Below are 18,425 nucleotides of genomic sequence, written 5' to 3'. Positions count from 1 at the left end.
AGCATTGACAGCTTTTGTGGGGGCTTATTGTTGTGACATTCATTTTACAGTAGTTTTTAAGCCATGTGTAGTTGTTATAACTCCCTATAACAGCGCATATTCATCCAGCAACAACTAAGCGGAAGTCTCTCGCCGTAATGGCGACACCCATAGAGAAGTCAGGAAAAAGGTGGATATTAGTACTAGGTGTAAATGGTGATCTGTCTCACCTGACCAATTGTGATTGCATCAACCGACACGAGGAAACAGCCTATTGTGTTCAACTTTATACAAAAGAGCAGTACCCATTGAGGTCATTTTTCTAAGCTTTATTTCAACTGGTCGATCAACAGACCAACAAGTGTTGACAGGCTTCAGTTAAGCATGAAATGGTGGCAATGACAAGAATCTCTCTCTCAATCTAAGAAACCTTTCCTCAACCATATTGGGGTATGAGGACATACACACCATCAAGTGATGACTTGAAGTTGTATTAGTGCACTGTACACCATGCTAGCAAGAAACTGTCTGACATACATTTTGTAAGTTCAAATGAGATTATGGTTACAATGGACCATAAATTAAGTAATGACAAATATAATTTTCTTACACCTTTATATAAGTGTAAATATATGACTTTTTGAGACTGGGTGAGTGTATGTTGTTTTTTTTTTACAAATTCACAGTATGCCCACCTCTTCAGACACTACTACACCACTGGCCATAAGGATGGACGCCTGGCGCTGAATTACCCCAATCAGCCGGCAGAGGAGCCGGAGATTCCAGTTAGAGAGAGAAAGAGATGCATGCAGCCAATGAACGTGTGCATTCTGCGTTGGGCACACGGAGCTGTGTGTGTGTGTGCCAGCGAGTGTGTGCTGTAAAGCAGTTTTATGTTGTGTCCAAGTGAACTGTGTCTAATTAAAGTCTTCCATGAACCCGGCTCCTGCTTCCTCCTTCATAGGGAAGGCAGAGATCTGCCACAGTATTTTTGACTTAAAACATAAAAACAGTTCATTTAGATGTTAGCGCATGAAGCAAATGTTTAGGTTATCTGTGGCATGCCCCATACGGTAAAAAAATATATTTTTTCTAGCCAAAATATATTTTAAATATATGCCAAATATATGTTGTAACTGTGAAGCTCAATAAAATATATTTTTGAAATCAAAAATATATTTAATTTCAACCTTCATTTCACAAAATATATTTTGAAATGTATTTCAGGGTCAAGAAAATACATTTCCAACCTTACAGAATGTGGATGGAGATCAAAAGTATCCATTATTTAAAATGAAAAAAAAAAAAAAAAAAAAAAAAAAGAAGTGTGTTAGAAGAATTACATTCTAAAATAGTTTACCGTAGAGTAACAGGAATATATCTTATGTACAACATCAAAAAATAGTTGGCTACAAATAAAAATAAGATAACAGATCATGTTTATTTATTTGCTTGTCACATTACAGAATACCTCACTACTAATGTAGTGTACAGTTGACTTTGACATTAACTGTCAGGGATACAGTAGGACATTTAATGATAACAAGGCAGTAAGTGTACTGTATGATATGATGTTTTGAAAAGGAACCAGAACAACAACGATGCACTAAATTGCAATGTACACTTTAATGTTTTGACATTAATTCATTAAGGGATACAATATAACACTTTAATGGTAACACACAAAGTATTAATATCATTGGTATAATTTTCTGTTTAAAATAAACAGAGCAACAACAATGCATACTATATAATACTGCAAATGTACCGTACATTTGACTTTTTGCCATTAAATATTCAATTAAGTTTGTGGTTTTTTTAACCTATTGATGAAATTAAGATGACACAATAAAGGACAACATTGAGGATTATTCGTAAAACACAAACGGTAAACATTTGTAATAAAGATAGAATGTTATTTATTGTGAAATCTATGCTTACCAAGCAGTTTTTCAGGGAATTAAAAAAATTTATCTTCTTGTTGCAGGATCCGTACGATAATTGGTGCACGCAGCACAGTCTGCGCATGCGCATTGTCTTAGTGATGTTAGAGACATAATTAGATTTTAAAAATAAAAACTAAAATATTTATAGAATCCTAAAAAAAAATTAATGTAAGTGCAAAGTAAAAAAATAAATGAATCAAAATTTCTGCTCATTAAAAAAAGCAGCTTGATTACGTCGTTTAACCTTTTTTTTTTAAATAACCGTTGCCTGAGGCGCGAATTCCGACCGTGACCGCACGCTGGAAGACACAAGCTGATTATGTTCGCGTTAATTAAGTGGGTGGAGGATGAAAAATTCTCAATTCTGCCCACTGAACATATTAGAAAATTTGATGAGGATTAATTCTCAGCAGGAATGGAGGAAAATGACGTTTACTTGGTGGAGTGGCGCCAAGGCGTCGAAGAACCGAAAGGGGGGGTGGCCGGCCTATGAGGCCTCCATCATCAAGATAGCAGGTGCCTATTTTTATTATCCTATTTCCAATATAATACTCTTATATTATCCTAAATTATTCTGTATACCGCTTGTAGATTTATAACAAGACGTCAGTAAAATATTCATTTTGTTATTTTTTTTTAGTTAACATCAGGACCGAACTACAAACATTAGCCTTTTTCTTAGCATTATTCTACCTCCTCAGAAAGGGAAAGAACTTTACAAATAAAACTTAAGCAAATTGAAGAACAGCTACCCAAATCAGACATTCTGAAGAGAAAGAGTAAACCTTCAGTGAAACTCCTAGAGGCCGCAGAGATGAGAGAGGAACCAGCAGCTAAGAAAAAGGTTAGTGTTGGTCAGAACCATGTGTGTGTGTGTTATATATATATATATATATATATATAATATATATATATGATTGGTCTTTCTACTGTGTTTATTTATTTTCAAAATTTATTCACATTTAATTTTACTTTCACAGAAATCCCATCTCTCCTTCTGGCTACAGAGCACTTACTCCAGGAGGTTAGAATTGTTTACATAATATAAAGCACAGTTACTAATGACAATGTTCCACATTTCCTTGCCTTTTTAAACTTAAGACCTTTTAGAGTTTTTTGGTTGCTCAGTAGTAATATTTCTGCCTATTTATTTCAGCCCATGAAATCAAATACTGAAATAAAATGTTCCTGAAGTAAGATTTAAATCTAATTTATTAATTTGTTTGTCATTATTGTTTTTGGTGCAGTTTACAATAGCTGTTGCAGATGTTCATGATGTACATTTTACATGTTGTTCATATCTATGAACATATGATATAGATAAAAAACAAATAAACTAGTGCATTGTACTTGGGGCCATGATCACAAACATTGTTTCATTAATTGATCATTAGAAACTTATTTTGTAACAACAATTGTCCAGTACTATTGCTAACATATCCATTTACTGTATTAATTTTAGCCTTTGGAATCAAATGCAGATTTCCTTGATGTAAGTTATGCATTAAGTATATTGTTTTTATTTTGTTTTTACATTCAAATATACTTGTACAATCAGGAACTTTATTCATAGCATCCTAGTGATTTGAACATGACTGTGGTAGATAAAGAATAGTTCACCTAACATTTATATTTCTCATTTACTCACCCTTGTGTTGTCAAGTTTGTATGACTTTTTTTTTTTTTTCTTCAGCATAACGGCAAGATATTTTCTGATGGAGATATGGTGAGTATATGCATATAGACATACAGTCCTAGTGCTTAACACATGCACAGAGCACTAGGTGGAACCAGGAAGTTATTTAATTAATCATGTTCATGAAGTTGATTGCTGATGTCAAGATTTATAGTAGAGGTATATTTTGGAGGAACATTTTGGTCTGTTCTCACCCAAAAATCAAGAAGACATTTGCTTAAGACATTTATTAAACTACTGGAGTCTTGTGTCTTACAATTAAGCTTTTTATGTCTTTTTCAGAACATGAAACTCTGTACCTATTCACTTGCATTGTATGGGTGTATTCAAGTCATACCGCCATCAAAATATAAGTCACATGACTTACAAGCAGTAATGTTTAGATAACGTTGCACAACTGTGATATTCTGATAAAATCTTTGTAGATGTATGATGCTCAGTGTTGTGTATTGTTTTTAATCTATCAATATTCTGCTTCACAGGTGCCGAAGGCTCCATCCAAGGCTTCTCTGTCTGGTTCTGCCAAAGTATGTATTTTGTTTTCACCTATGAAAAAATACATGGTGCAGTTACATTTAGTGTCATTGCTTTGTTCATTCTTAATAAAGTGTGTCTGTAATAACATTGACTACTTTTTTTTTTTTTTTTTTTTTTAGTGTTCCAGTGATGCTAATTATGTAAGTATTTTTGCTGAGGATTTAGGTCTGTACATACAGATTTGTTATGCATTTCTGTGATGGGTGAAATGGCTGAATAAAAACTTTTTTTAAAGAATTTATTTGAAAATAATGTATATTGTAAATCTCTTTGTGATCACAACCACAGGTTTAGTTAGCACATGGCACAGGCATAAAAATTCTAAAGCATCAATGGTCTTCCTCCCTGCAGACCCAAACAGCCACTTCAATGGTGCGTGTTCTTTTAATGGTCGCCTTCCCACTGGAGGTTCTGATCCACAGCAATTTGAAAGGTAAACAGTTTCGAAGGCCAGGTCAAACTCTTAGATATAAATCTGAGTAGTTTAAAAAAGGCTAATTCTACCTCTCCTTCATTATTTTCTTTACTGTCCAAAACATACCCATAAACATCTTTCAAATCCAGCATACCTATAGTTATTTTTCTTCAGTTCCACTGTTAAGGTGAACAAAAATATTTGGAAATCTAAAACTAGTTTGAAGACAATGGTGCATGCCCTCTGTACCCTATTCAAATGTTCATGTATAGTGTATTGTCTTTTGTAGGAGGAATGAGTAAAACTGACTGTGGTGCCGAGAGGAGTGCCCTTGATAAGGACACCATGGCAGCCATATATGGTAAGTCAAGACTTGCGGTGCGTCCGAAATCGCATGCTGTTTCAGTAGGTACTACATTTGTATTTGAATTTACTTCACAACCGTTAAAGTATGTTCTATATGAATGAAATTCGGACTTGCCAACTATTTTTCAAATACTATGAATTCGGACATACTACCATGTTGGCATACTGTATAGTAGAAGTATTTGATTTCGTATGCAGAGTTGGTGAAAGGAAAATTTACTAGAAAAATTCAGTTAAAGGGTTAGTTCAACCAAAAATTTAAAACTGTCATTTACTCACCCTCGTGTTCCAAACCCGTGAGATTTTCGTTCATCTTCGGAACGCAAATGAAGATTTTCTTTTTATGAAATCTGAGAGCTTTCTGTCCCTCCATTGACAGCTACGCAACTACCAATTTGACGCTTCAAAAAGTTCTTAAAGAGATCGTAAAACTAAACCATATGAATTGAGCGGTATAGTCCAAATTTTCTGAAGAGACTTGATTGTTTTGTATGATAAACAGATTGAATTTAGGCTTGATCAGCGAACAAACAGAAGCTCAACCAAACCTGCTTGACGCACAAGAATGAACCTCATTGGTTCTCGCACGTCAAGCAATCATGCTTGAGCTCCCGTTTACCACAACTGATGAGTTGATGAATGGTTATGTTAATAAAAGCCTAAATTCAATCTGTTCATCATATAAAGCGATTGAATCTCTTCAGAAAATTTGGACTAAACCACTCAATTCATATGAATTAGTTTTACACTGCAAAAAATACTCTTCTTTAGTATTTTTTTGTTTCCAGTCCAAATATCGAAAAATTCTTAAATCAAGATGCATTTACTAGATGAGTACATTGACAAAGTTTTTGCTTAAAACAAACAATTATCTGCCAGTGGGGTAAGAAATAATCTTGTTTCCATTTGATTTTTGTCTTACCCATTTGCAGATAATTTAGCTTTAAGCAAATTTACTTTTGTCTTTTTTTCAGAAAAAACAAAATCTTATGCCATTACTTATCTAGTAAATGCATCTTGATTTAAGAATTTAGATATTTGGACTGGAAACAAGACGAATCATTTTTTGCAGTGTACAATCTCTATGAACTTTTTGAAGCGTCAAATTGGTAGTTGCGTGGACTGTCAATGGAGGGACAAATCTCTCAAATTTCCTAAAATTCTTAATTTGTGTTTTGAAGATGAACGGAAGTTTTATAGGTTTGGAACAACATGAGGACGAGTAATTAATCACAGAATTTTCATTTTTGGGTGAACTATCCCTTTAATGTGCATTCATTGGACAGAAAATGAGGAGTGTTGGGCACAAAAATGAGGACAAATTGATTGTTCAAAATGGACATTGCAAGAGTTAAAATAGATCACTTTTATTTAGAAAAGTTGAGAGGCCCAGAGTATTATACAGGAATGGGGACAATAAGTCATGATAGTACAAGATGACAAATTCATAAGAAACAGTACAACTTCTACTCGCATAGAGAAAAATAACGAACCAACAAACGATCCCAGATAGCTTACGCACACCTTCAAGATGTCTGTTTCATCTGAAAAGCATTGCGTTCTAATTAACATCTGTTAAACATCTTAAAATGATCATATTTACAAAAATTCTAAATCATAAATGTTTCAAAGACATCTAGTAAATGTCATATTGATATCCGAGAGGAAAAATCTTATTGACGTATTGCAGATTAGCAAACAACCTAAAAAAAATGTCTTCCAGATGTAAAATACACATCTTGGTGATGTAAGTGTGCTATCAGGGCAATGTTATGATTTTTATGTTATACATTTAACCTCAAACCCACACCCAACCATCAAGTCTAACCCCCTATCCAAACCTTAAAAAAAAAAGTGTTGGATAGGAGCCTAGCTAAAATGTGATGCCTGTATTATATCCATTTGAAATTCTCTTTGCTGATTGGTCAGTTTGTATGGGAATAAAGTTGTACCTTTTGTACGAGCCAAGTCGTACAATATCTTACAGTCTTATACAAATTATGAGTTTTTGTGAGCTGCAAGCCCCCAATTTAGTTTTTTTTTTATTCCTGCGCTAACTGAAGTACCAGCTGTTGAGATCTTTAACTACTCTGTAGTTCTTATTTTTTCTGATATGTTCACAAGCACGACAGGCATGTTCAAGACCAAAGGCAGATGCTCTTGAAACGAAATGTTCTCTCCAGGTAAAATACTGCCTATACATGTTCTCATTTTGGTCCATAAAATTGAGATGATCTGCCAGTTCTTTGGGAGAGGGGAAGTCATCTACATGGATGAAGGCTTTGCTCGGTATGAACTGCTCATAGTTCTCTCTGGGCGGGCCAAGAACAACAGGAACCGTACCAAGCAATAGAGGGTTGTACAGTTTTTCTGTAATGTAGTCTCTATGAATGGAATTCTCAAATGAGAGGTAAAATTTGCAACTAGACACCACGTTTGAATATTCATCACCATTAATGCGCCTGTTGAAATGTCCTCCAAAAGCCTCCACGTGAATGTATTTCGATAACTCAGTATAGTAATATGAACGCTTATGGTGAGAATTCTAGTTACTCACTATCCAGCAGACTAGTTTATCCTTTTGTGGGATTGTATATTTTTTTTTTTTTTTTTTTTTTTTTTTTTTTCTCCTCAATTGTGGCCTCTGAGAGCCAACCGTAAGGTACCTGGACATCAGAATCCCGACGATAACTTGAAGTCAAATTAAACAGATCCTTCAGCTAGGGAATTTGTGGTGAATTGGCTGGAGACTCCATATTCATCCATATCCATTTCTGAAATGCTGGTCGAGGTAGTTTCGGCATATTAGATAAATCCCACTTGATATCTCTGATGAAACCATACACCATGTGCTTGGTTATACATATCTTTGTCATCTGTTAAACGGCAGCCTTGAATATTAAAAGCCGAACTGCAGGTTCCAAAGCCAAAACTATATCCAAAAGGCCACATCCAGATCAAAATAATGGTGTCTGGATTGTCTCTTCACTGTTGCCACTTGTTTTGTTGTTTTAGTAGTTGTCATCTGTTGTCTTTCCAAGATGAAGTTCACAGTGCAGGTGTTGTTTTCTATATGGGTGTAGTTTTGCATCTTAAAAACACTGAGGCAGATTTCTGCAGTGACATTATTCATGTGGATGGGAGCAGCAGGACATTTAAACCAGCTTGTGGTTGGCTCATAATACACATACAAAATTGCCGTAAAACATGCAAACAAAATGACGGCAATTATTATGCTCTGATTGCTTTTGGCAGAAGTTATGGACATCATTTACTGGTGAAGGAAGAAGATATAGAATTGTTTGATATTTGGCTTCAAGGATTTGTTTAAAATTAAATAAATGAAAAACCTCTAGTTTTGTGTCAGAAAGTTGTGGTCCAGTCTGTTTAGTCCAATAGGTAATATCTAAGAAAGTAGATGTGTATATTTAGAAGCTATAAAATCACACTTTCTAGGCATTATGTAGGCTATTTCTTGTTATGGACCAAAATGTGGTCCAACCTAATTATTGCTTTCCAGAGGACCAACACTTTAAGACACAAAAGAGATTCGAAGTGACTTTTGCAAGCATGCACCGCAGAATATTAAAACCTGGATTAATGGGACATTTTACTCTTACAAATATGTCAAAGAAAATGGTAAAACAAGCATTCTCCTAGAAGTCTGCACCCTTTACATTAAGGTTCATAACAGTAAACCATCATTGTAGTATAACATACTGAGTTTCAGAGCGATTGGCCTCACCAGAGGTATAAAACGGGTGGTTTAGACTATAAATTCTGATTGGATGAGCCATACCAAAGTGCTCTAGCCTTTGTATAATGCTTATTTAAATAAATAAATAAATAAACGCCACATTATATATTAATGTGTCAACATACAGTTGATAGGCTATACATTGCTTGGCAAGTGTAAACCACATCAAGTTAATGAACCATATTACTTGATGGACGAATTGTTATTTCCGATTTTCATTATTAATAATAAATGTACATTAAAAAATGTAACACCTCTTTTAGCGGTAAAAACAAGTTTCAACGTTTAACGAATTTACAATGTAGCGATTTAAAAATATAAAACCCAGTTTATTTAAGCAGCCTACAGCAATATCTCCCAGAAATTTAACATAAAAATATATATATATAAAAATACAATTATGTAGGGTAGGCCTACATACAGTATATCATATCATATTTTAGTTGTAATGTGTAGTGTTTTCGACGTTCAGAAAAAAATCAATAAATGCAAATCAGCTGGTCTCTTAAAATAAATACTCAAAGTAAAATAAAACTCACAATAGACATTCGTTTTGTTTTTGAGGTGTATCTTTTTCCTATTCGTTTTATATTAAATCACAATCAACAGAACTCAGGTAAACTTACCTCTGTCTTTGTAGTCTATCAGAACATTTCGCTGCCCTTTGGTTTTAGAAAGGTGATACCTGTTACTGAAGTCCCTCCCATGTTTGAGGCACCGATTAGATAAGACGATGGAAACAGGCCTATCAGGTTTTGCAGTGAAATCATAAAGTCAAGTTATTGTCCCCTTGCAGGAAATGAAATGGTATATTTAGGAGCTACATTTATGAGAACAGATCGTATAAAAACACTATGAAACTATACTGAGGGAGTGGCCAAACCTGAAACAGGTGATTTTGAAAGTTGTTCAGCTCATAGCTCAGTGCTCTCTTTTGATAGAACTCTAGAATTACAGGTACAAATTGTGTTTTGAAAAAAACAGTTCCGATTCTAAAATCTGACTGGACGAGTGAGTTATAAAACAACTATAAAACCTAAGCCTGTACTCGCACATAGTTATATTTGTTCATGATGACATGTTCGTTTCAGTAGTTTCGAGAACATTTGTTGGCAAACCACCCAACATATATTTCTTCCTTGTTTTGAAGAGTTTCTCAAGATCTTTCGAGATATTTGCGCAACAACTGTTACAATCCACAAATTTTGAGATATATTTTAGAATATTTCTTTTCTCAGGAATGTTTTTTTTTTTTTTTTTTAACCCAGCTTTATTAAAGGAATATTCCAGGTTCAACACAAGTTAAGTTCAGTCAACAGAATTTGTGGCATTATGTTGATTATCACAAATTTCGACTCGTCCGTCCTTTTCTTTAAAAAACGCAAAAATCTGGGTTACAGTGAAGTCAAAATACATTTTTTGTGGTAATCAATATTATGCCACAGATACTGTCAATTTAGCTTAATTTGTATTAAACACGGAATTTTCCTATAAAACAATGATTTACTCTTGTTTTGGACACACTAGTTCAATGAGCTTCAAATGTCTAATCTATTAATCCAAGTCGAGTTATTTATTGACATTTCTCTCCTGCATGGCAAGAGATCTCCTCCAGTATCTCCTGAACAACTGCTGCTTTGAAATTATTGGGATGAAAGGTCAGCTAACTCCCTTGAGATAATTTTATTAAGTGGAACATTTCTTACGCTGACGCCTTTAAAAATGTACCATAAAACTACTTATTTGTAAAGTATTTTCAGTAAAGTAATCTGCAGGAGTGTTTATTAGGTTCACTTCTCAGTTTATGTTTTCAAATATTATTGGAAAATTCATCATGGCCAAATGTCAAAAATATTGTTCTAAAGAAAACCGGCCTTCCTAGATAAAAACTCCATAAACATTTAAATAAGTTGACAGTGTGACATTGCAGGGCTAAAGATTAACCTATGTCTTTTAACAATAGTTCTGGGAATTTTAGACTGGTTGTTCTGGTTGATGATGCTGTTGTTGTGAATATGAATGCAGCTGGGTTCAAACACAACACAAAGGTCTTGCATGCATTTTCAGATAATCAGTTGAAAAGAAGAGTCTGAATACTGGGAGAACAGGCAGAGCTTGCATATTGGGTCTTAGTTAGACAGCACAACTGATGGTCCGGAACAAGCTGTTGATAAAATCTCAACCAGAGTTCATATCATTGGTCATTAATTTCTTTAATTAGTTGTTTATTTACCAGACTGAGAGACAACATTCAAAAGGACTGATAAAACCATCCGTCTCAGGTGATACAATCACACGTGAACAGTGTTTAATGCTTTATCGTAGTAATATCCACCTTTTTCCCAGGCAGCGAAATTATCCATTATGCTCAGCGCGTTCTTCCAATGCGGATGCAACAGACTTCCCCTTTGCAGCTTATTCCCATTACCAAGCACTTTAATATCACTAACAACAGTCAACAACGGAAGAACAGTGTTTACTTAACGTAAACATTTTCTCACTAATGTCTGCGTATGGACATTAGGTTTCGACAGCAATCCCGAATAGATGAGAATACAATCACACACATTTGCATGGTAAACTAACTGGACTCTTGCGCTCTCTGCACGCACCCTGTGTGTCTGTGTGTCTGTGTGTCTGTGTGTGTGTGTGTGTAAAAGAGAGTGAGAGACACATACATACAGTACGCAGAGAGAGAGAGAGAGTACACGAATATGATGCGCTAGATTTCACTGCGTTTCTTGTTGTGCACTTCAAAATGAAAACAGCCAAATCTAGAAATCCCACCGGATGCTTCATTAAGGTTCTAAAAAGAGGACATGTCCGTGAAAAGGGGGTGTATGGTCCATCATAGGTTCCATTTAAAAATCTTCCGATTTATGGCATTATTTCTGCATTATTTCTGCACTGGTTTGGTTCCGATCGGGCAAAGGGCCTAGGACGAGTTCGTTTTGAATTTTTTTCAATCCAAAATAGAGGGAAAACGAAGGGGCGGAGCAAAAATCTGTCAAGGGGTAAAACTCTTCGGCATGAATCAAGGAATCAGAGGAGAAAATAATTTTGTTTCTAGCTCTTACGGTTCAAGATTTATGGCCCAAAATGTGATTGTTTTGCAACAGCGACACCTAGTATCTGAAGGATGTGTGTCTGTACGCATGAGTAGTTGGGGGGATTTGGAACCATCCTGCCAAGTTTGGAATCTCTTCGATTTACGGTCTCTGACGCCCAGACACTTTTAGGGCAGAAAAATAAAATAAAATAAGAAAATCGGAACAAATACAATAGGGTTCCAAATACAATATGGAAATATCTGTCAATGTTTTAAAAAATAGGCAAGTGACAGAGAATTAGTTTAATGCAACCTCTGATTATTACATCTGGTTTGACTCGAAATGTTTCAGCATTGACAGCTTTTGTGGGGGCTTATTGTTGTGACATTCATTTTACAGTAGTTTTTAAGCCATGTGTAGTTGTTATAACTCCCTATAACAGCGCATATTCATCCAGCAACAACTAAGCCGAAGTCTCTCGCCGTAATGGCGACACCCATAGAGAAGTCAGGAAAAAGGTGGATATTAGTACCAGGTGTAAATGGTGATCTGTCTCACCTGACCAATTGTGATTGCATCAACCGACACGAGGAAACAGCCTATTGTGTTCAACTTTATACAAAAAAGTAGTACCCACTGAGGTCATTTTTCTAAGCTTTATTTCAACTGGTCGATCAGCAGACCAACAAGTGTTGACAGGCTTCAGTTAAGCATGAAATGGTGGCAATGACAAGAATCTCTCTCTCAATCTAAGAATCCTTTCCTCAACCATATTGGGGTATGAGGACATACACACCATCAAGTGATGGCTTGAAGTTGTATTAGTGCACTGTACACCATGCCAGCAAGAAACTGTCTGATATACATTTTGTAAATTCAGATGAGATTATGGTTACAATGGACCATAAATTAAGTAATTACAAATATAATTTTCTTACACCTTTATATACACTACTGGTCAAAAGTTTTGAAACACTTACTCATTCTTTATTATAATTTTTTTCACAATTTAGAATAATAGTAAAGTCATCAAAACTATGGAATAACATAAATGGAACTATGGGAAATATGTTGTGACTAAACAAAATCCAAAATAAAACAAAACTGTGTTATATTTTAGCATCTTCAAAGTAGTCACCCTTTGCCTAGAATTTGCAGAAATGTACTCTTGACATTTTCTCAACCAACTTCTTGAGGTATCACCCTGGGATACTTTTTAAACAGTATTGAAGGAGTTCCCATCAATGTTGGGCACTTATTGGCTGCTTTTCTTTATTATTTGTCCAAGTCATCAATTTCAAAAACTTTTTTTTTAAATTACATTTTATTTTTTTAATGAAATAAATTAATATGGTGGCACAAATATATTTTTGTCTACAGAACTAATTTCAAACATTTAAGCATATGCCTTCAGATCAAAAAATTGTTAAGATCATGAGAAACATTTCAGTCAAGTGTTTCAAAACTTTTGACTGGTAGTGTAAGTGTAATTATATGACTTTTTGAGACTGGGTGAGTGTATGTTTTTTTACAAATTCACAGTATGCCCACCTCTTCAGACACTACTACACCACTGGCCATAAGGATGGACGCCTGGCGCTGAATTACTCCCAGTCAGCCGAGAGAGGAGCCGGAGATTCCAGTTAGAGAGAGAAAGAGATGCATGCAGCCAATGAATGTGTGCATTCTGCGTTGGGCACACGGAGCTGTGTGTGTGTGTGCTGTAAAGCAGTTTTATTTTGTGTCCAAGTGAACTGTGTCTAATTAAAGTCTTCCATGAACTGTTCACCCGGATCCTGCTTCCTCCTTCATAGGGAAGGCAGAGATCTGCCACAGTATTTTTGACTTAAAACATAAAAACAGTTAATTTAGATGTTACCGCATGAAGCAAATGTTTAGGTTATCTGTGGCACGCTTTCAATTAACACAGAAAATAATTTTGTCCTGTCCCACAGTTTGTAAAAAAGAATGAAAAAACAGCAACACACTTTGCAAGCCAGATTAAATGATTCTAACACTGAGGAACAGACATAACTTTTATAAGATTAGTACTAGAAATTATTGATTTAGCAATTTAGCAGACTATTCTGAAATATCTTGATGTAACTTGTAGTTGTTGTTGTTGGCAGTTTAGTTTTTAGTTTAGTGCCAACATTGAATTAAAATAAATATTCATGCTGTAAAAATGCAAATGTTACCTTTGATTTTATTTGTGAAGATGTCAGCTCCTCAATTAGAAACCTGTCAATGACACTGATATGGAAATAGCTCTTTTAACTTTTTTTTTGTGGTATTCTGGCATTAAAGGGATAGTTCACCCAAAAATATTTGGATCTTCAGAGTTCTGGCCATTGTATTGTATGGACCTACAGAGCAGAGATATTCTTCTCAAAATCTTCATCTGTGTTCAGCAGAAGAACGAAGTCATACACATCTGGGATGGCATGAGGGTGAGTAAATGATGGTGGGATTGATGTGCATTCATTGGACAGAAAATGAGGAGTGTTGGGCACAAAAATGAGAGGACAAATTGATTGATCAAAATGGACATTGCAAGAGTAAAAATAGATCACTTCATTTAGAAAAGTTGGGAGGCCCAGAGTATGGTACAGGAATGGGGACAATAAGTCATGATAGTACAAGATGACAAATTCATAAGAAACTGTATGACTTCTACTCGCATAGAGAAAAATAACGAACCAACAAACGATCCCAGATAGCTTACGCACACCTTCAAGATGTCTGTTTCATCTGAAAAGCATTGCATTCTAATTAACATCTGTTAAACATCTTAAAATGATCATATTTACAAATATTCTAAATCATAAATGTCTCAAAGACATCTACTAAATGTCATATTGACATCTGAGAGGAAACATCTTATTGACGTATTGCAGATGAGCAAACAAATATGTCTTCCAGATGTAAAATACACATCTTGGTGATGTAAGTGTGCTATCAGGGCAATGTTATTAGGGGTCCAAGCACCGAAGGTGCAGGAACCCTATTGTATTTGTTCCGATTTTCTTATTTTATTTTATTTTATTTTTTCCGCCCTCAAAGTGTCTGGGCGTCAGAGACCGTAAGTCGTAGAGATTCCAAACTTGGCAGGATGGTTCCAAATCCCCAACACTACTCATGCGTACAGACACACATCCTTCAGATACTAGGTGTCGCTATTGCAAACAACACAAACAAAAATCACATTTTGGGCCATAAATCTTGAACCGTAAGAGCTAGAAACAAAATTATTTTCTCCTCTGATTCCTTGCTTCATGCCGAAGAGTTTTACCCCCCGACAAAATTTTGCTCCGCCCCTTCGTTTTCCCGCTATTTTGGATTGTTTTAAAAAAATTCAAAACGAACTCGTCCTAGGCCGTTTGCCCGATCGGAACTAAACCAGTGCAGAATGACTCAGCAGAGTCCCAGTATGAAAAGTTATCAAAGGAATTTTGAAATTCTGGTATGCCAAAACTTTCGTAGTGTGCATGTCCATTTTACTAAAACGGTTATAATTTTTCAACGTATTGAGGTATTATCACCAAATTTGGTAAAGGTATGTATGGGCGCCTGCTGAGGTCACACAAAAATATATAAATATTGCACACCTTTGCCTCTTGGTGGCGCTATAATAATTTAAAAAAAAAACTAAAAATACTACGGAACCGTTGGTCAGATCCAATTTTGCATGCACTGTCTTTGTCCAAGGTGCCATCCAAGTCTATGAGCACTGTGCATATCTTTAAAAAACGTGGCCGCCATCGTCCAATCAGCTTTCAGAAGCTTTTATATAGGGTTAAATAAGGCTGATCGGAACTAAACTTTGTATGACTATTTGTCTCTCGGCCCGAGAGGTCTGTGCAAAATTTGACAAAAATTGGCCATCTGGAGGCGCTATTGCGTTTTACATGCATGTAAATTGTTGTATATGCCGCTGTTTAAAAAAGAAACACGTTATTCAGACCATGCTGTAAACCTCCTCATTTTAAACAACTTTGCCACAAAACGTTTAATAAATACTTGAGATTATTTTAAAAGATTACTTTTTTCGAACTAGTCGTAGGCCGTTCACCCGATTGGAACCAAACAAGTGCAGAAACATTCTCTGGAGTCCCAAAATGAAAAGTTATCAAAGGAATTGTAAAATTGTAATTTATCGTCAAACGGTATGCCAAAACGTTCATAATGGGTGTGGCCACTTTTACTAAAATGGTTATAACTCTTGAATAGATTGAGAAATGCCAATTTGGTACACTTATGTATGAGGTCATTCTGAGGACAAACACAAAGATGACGCACCTCTGCCTCTTGATGGCGCTATAATAGTTAAAAAATGGCTCTAACTATGGAACCTTGGTCCCGATCAACTTGAAATTTTTGCATGCAGTTTATTTGTCCAAGGTGTCATCAAGGTCTATGAGGAAAAACATGAAAAACATGGCCACCTTCGACCAATCAGCTTTCAGCAGCTTTTATAGTCAATTTGTGTAATTTGGCATCCACTGGATCATTTCTGTCAATTCTGATTATTTTGGTTATTTCTTCACTTGTGCTTGGACCCCGATGATTGCCGCTTGCAGCTATATTTATGATTTTTATTATAAGTTATAAATTGAACTCCAAACCCACACCCAACCATCAAGTCTAACCCCCTATCCAAACCCTAAATCTTAAAAAAAAAAAAAAAAAAAGTGTTGGATAGGAGCTTAGCTAAAATGTGATGCCTGTTTTATATCCATTTGAAATTCTCTTTGCTGATTGGTCAGTTTGTATGGGAATAAAGTTGTACCATTTGTACGAGCCAAGTCGTACAATATCTTACAATCTTATACAAATTATTATGAGTTTTTGTGAGCTGCAAGCCCCCAATTTAGTTTTTTTTATTTTTTTATTCCTGCGCTAACTGAAGTACCAGCTGTTGAGATCTTTAACTACTCTGTAGTTCTTATTTTTTCTGATATGTTCACAAGCCCGACAGGCATGTTCAAGACCAAATGCAGATGCCCTTGAAACGAAATGTTCTCTCCAGGTAAAATACTGCCTATACATGTTCTCGTTTTGGTCCATAAAATTGAGATGATCTGCCAGTTCTTTGGGAGAGGGGAAGTCATCTACATGGATGAAGGCTTTGCTCGGTATGAACTGCTCATAGTTCTCTCTGGGCGGGCCAAGAACAACAGGAACCGTACCAAGCAATAGAGGGTTGTACAGTTTTTCTGTAATGTAGTCTCTATGAATGGAATTCTCAAATGAGAGGTAAAATTTGCAACTAGACACCACGTTTGAATATTCATCACCATTAATGCGCCTGTTGAAATGTCCTCCAAAAGCCTCCACGTGAATGTATTTCGATAACTCAGTATAGTAATATGAACGCTTATGGTGTGAATTATAGTTACTTACTATCCAGCAGACTAGTTTATCCTTTTGTGGGATTGTATAATTTTCTCCTCAATTGTGGCCTCTGAGAGCCAACCGTAAGGTACCTGGACATCAGAATCCCGACGATAACTTGAAGTCAAATTAAACAGATCCTTCAGCTGGGGAATTTGTGGTGAATTGGCTGGAGACTCCATATTCATCCATATCCATTTCTGAAATGCTGGTCGAGGTAGTTTCGGCATATTAGATAAATCCCACTTGATATCTCTATGATGAAACCATACAGCATGTGCTTGGTTATACAGTTCTTTGTCATCTGTTAAACGGCAGCCTTGAATATTAAAAGCCGAACTGCAGGGTCCAAAGCCAAAACTATATCCAAAAGGCCACATCCAGATCAAAATAATGGTGTCTGGGTCGTCTCTCTTCGCTGTTGTCACTTGTTTTGTTGTTTTAGTAGTTGTCATCTGTTGTCTTTCCAAGATGAAGTTCACAGTGCAGGTGTTGTTTTCTATATGGGTGTAGTTTTGCATCTTAAAAACACTGAGGCAGATTTCTGCAGTGACATTATTCATGTGGATGGGAGCAGCAGGGCATTTAAACCAGCTTGTGGTTGGCTCATAATACACGTACAAAATTGCCGTAAAACATGCAAACAAAATGACGGCAATTATTATGCTCTGATTGTTTTTGGCAGAAGTTATGGACATCATCATTTACTGGTGAAGGAAGAAGATATAGAATTGTTTGATATTTGGCTTCAAGGATTTGTTTAAAATTAAATAAATGAAAAACCTCTAGTTTTGTGTCAGAAAGTTGTGGTCCAGTCTGTTTAGTCCAATAGGTAATATCTAAGAAAGTAGATGTGTATATTTAGAAGCTATAAAATCACACTTTCTAGGCATTATGTAGGCTATTTCTTGTTATGGACCAAAATGTGGTCCAACCTAATTATTGCTTTCCAGAGGACCAACACTTTAAGACACAAAAGAGATTCGAAGTGACTTTTGCAAGCATGCACCGCAGAATATTAAAACCTGGATTAATGGGACATTTTACTCTTACAAATATGTCAAAGAAAATGGTAAAACAAGCATTCTCCTAGAAGTCTGCACCCTTTACATTAAGGTTCATAACAGTAAACCATCATTGTAGTATAACATACTGAGTTTCAGAGCGATTGGCCTCACCAGCGGTATAAAACGGGTGGTTTAGACTATAAATTCTGATTGGATGAGCCATACCAAAGTGCTCTAGCCTTTGTATAATGCTTATTTTAAAAAATAAATAAATAAAA

General features: G+C 35.6%; 4 protein-coding genes and 2 pseudogenes across 10 annotated transcripts in view; 1 reads left to right on the top strand and 5 right to left on the bottom strand.

Moving 5' to 3' along the window:
• The window catches only part of LOC127420956 (4-galactosyl-N-acetylglucosaminide 3-alpha-L-fucosyltransferase 9-like), an 85,236-nt gene that overhangs the window by 49,896 nt on the left and 16,915 nt on the right, over window positions 1–18,425 (bottom strand). The window contains exon 2 of one of the 4 annotated variants that reach the window (XR_007893905.1): window positions 13,635–14,477. The exons of the other annotated variants lie outside the window; for them this stretch is intronic. The gene's annotated coding sequence lies outside the window, so the exon portion shown is untranslated. Of the gene's footprint in view, window positions 1–13,634; window positions 14,478–18,425 lie in introns of those variants that run through there. 4 annotated transcript variants of the gene reach the window in all.
• The window catches only part of LOC127420962 (uncharacterized), a 72,691-nt gene that overhangs the window by 44,280 nt on the left and 9,986 nt on the right, over window positions 1–18,425 (top strand). The gene's annotated exons all lie outside the window — the stretch shown is intronic.
• LOC127420960 (4-galactosyl-N-acetylglucosaminide 3-alpha-L-fucosyltransferase 9-like) overlaps window positions 1–18,425 on the bottom strand; it is a 66,514-nt gene that overhangs the window by 47,530 nt on the left and 559 nt on the right. The window lies entirely within an intron of this gene.
• On the bottom strand, window positions 6,993–7,613 carry LOC127420965 (4-galactosyl-N-acetylglucosaminide 3-alpha-L-fucosyltransferase 9-like; annotated as a pseudogene).
• LOC127420955 (WAS/WASL-interacting protein family member 2-like) overlaps window positions 7,529–18,425 on the bottom strand; it is a 46,796-nt gene continuing 35,899 nt past the window's right edge. For both annotated transcript variants that reach the window (XM_051663609.1, XM_051663610.1), the window contains exon 9: window positions 7,529–8,008. The gene's annotated coding sequence lies outside the window, so the exon portion shown is untranslated. The remainder of the gene's footprint in view (window positions 8,009–18,425) is intronic.
• On the bottom strand, window positions 16,454–18,363 carry LOC127420961 (4-galactosyl-N-acetylglucosaminide 3-alpha-L-fucosyltransferase 9-like; annotated as a pseudogene).

Source organism: Myxocyprinus asiaticus, chromosome 30, assembly GCF_019703515.2.
Source record: "Myxocyprinus asiaticus isolate MX2 ecotype Aquarium Trade chromosome 30, UBuf_Myxa_2, whole genome shotgun sequence".
Classification (NCBI taxonomy): Eukaryota; Metazoa; Chordata; class Actinopteri; order Cypriniformes; family Catostomidae; genus Myxocyprinus; species Myxocyprinus asiaticus.
Note: the sequence above shows the minus strand (reverse complement) of the source record. Positions and strands in the feature narration are given on the sequence as shown.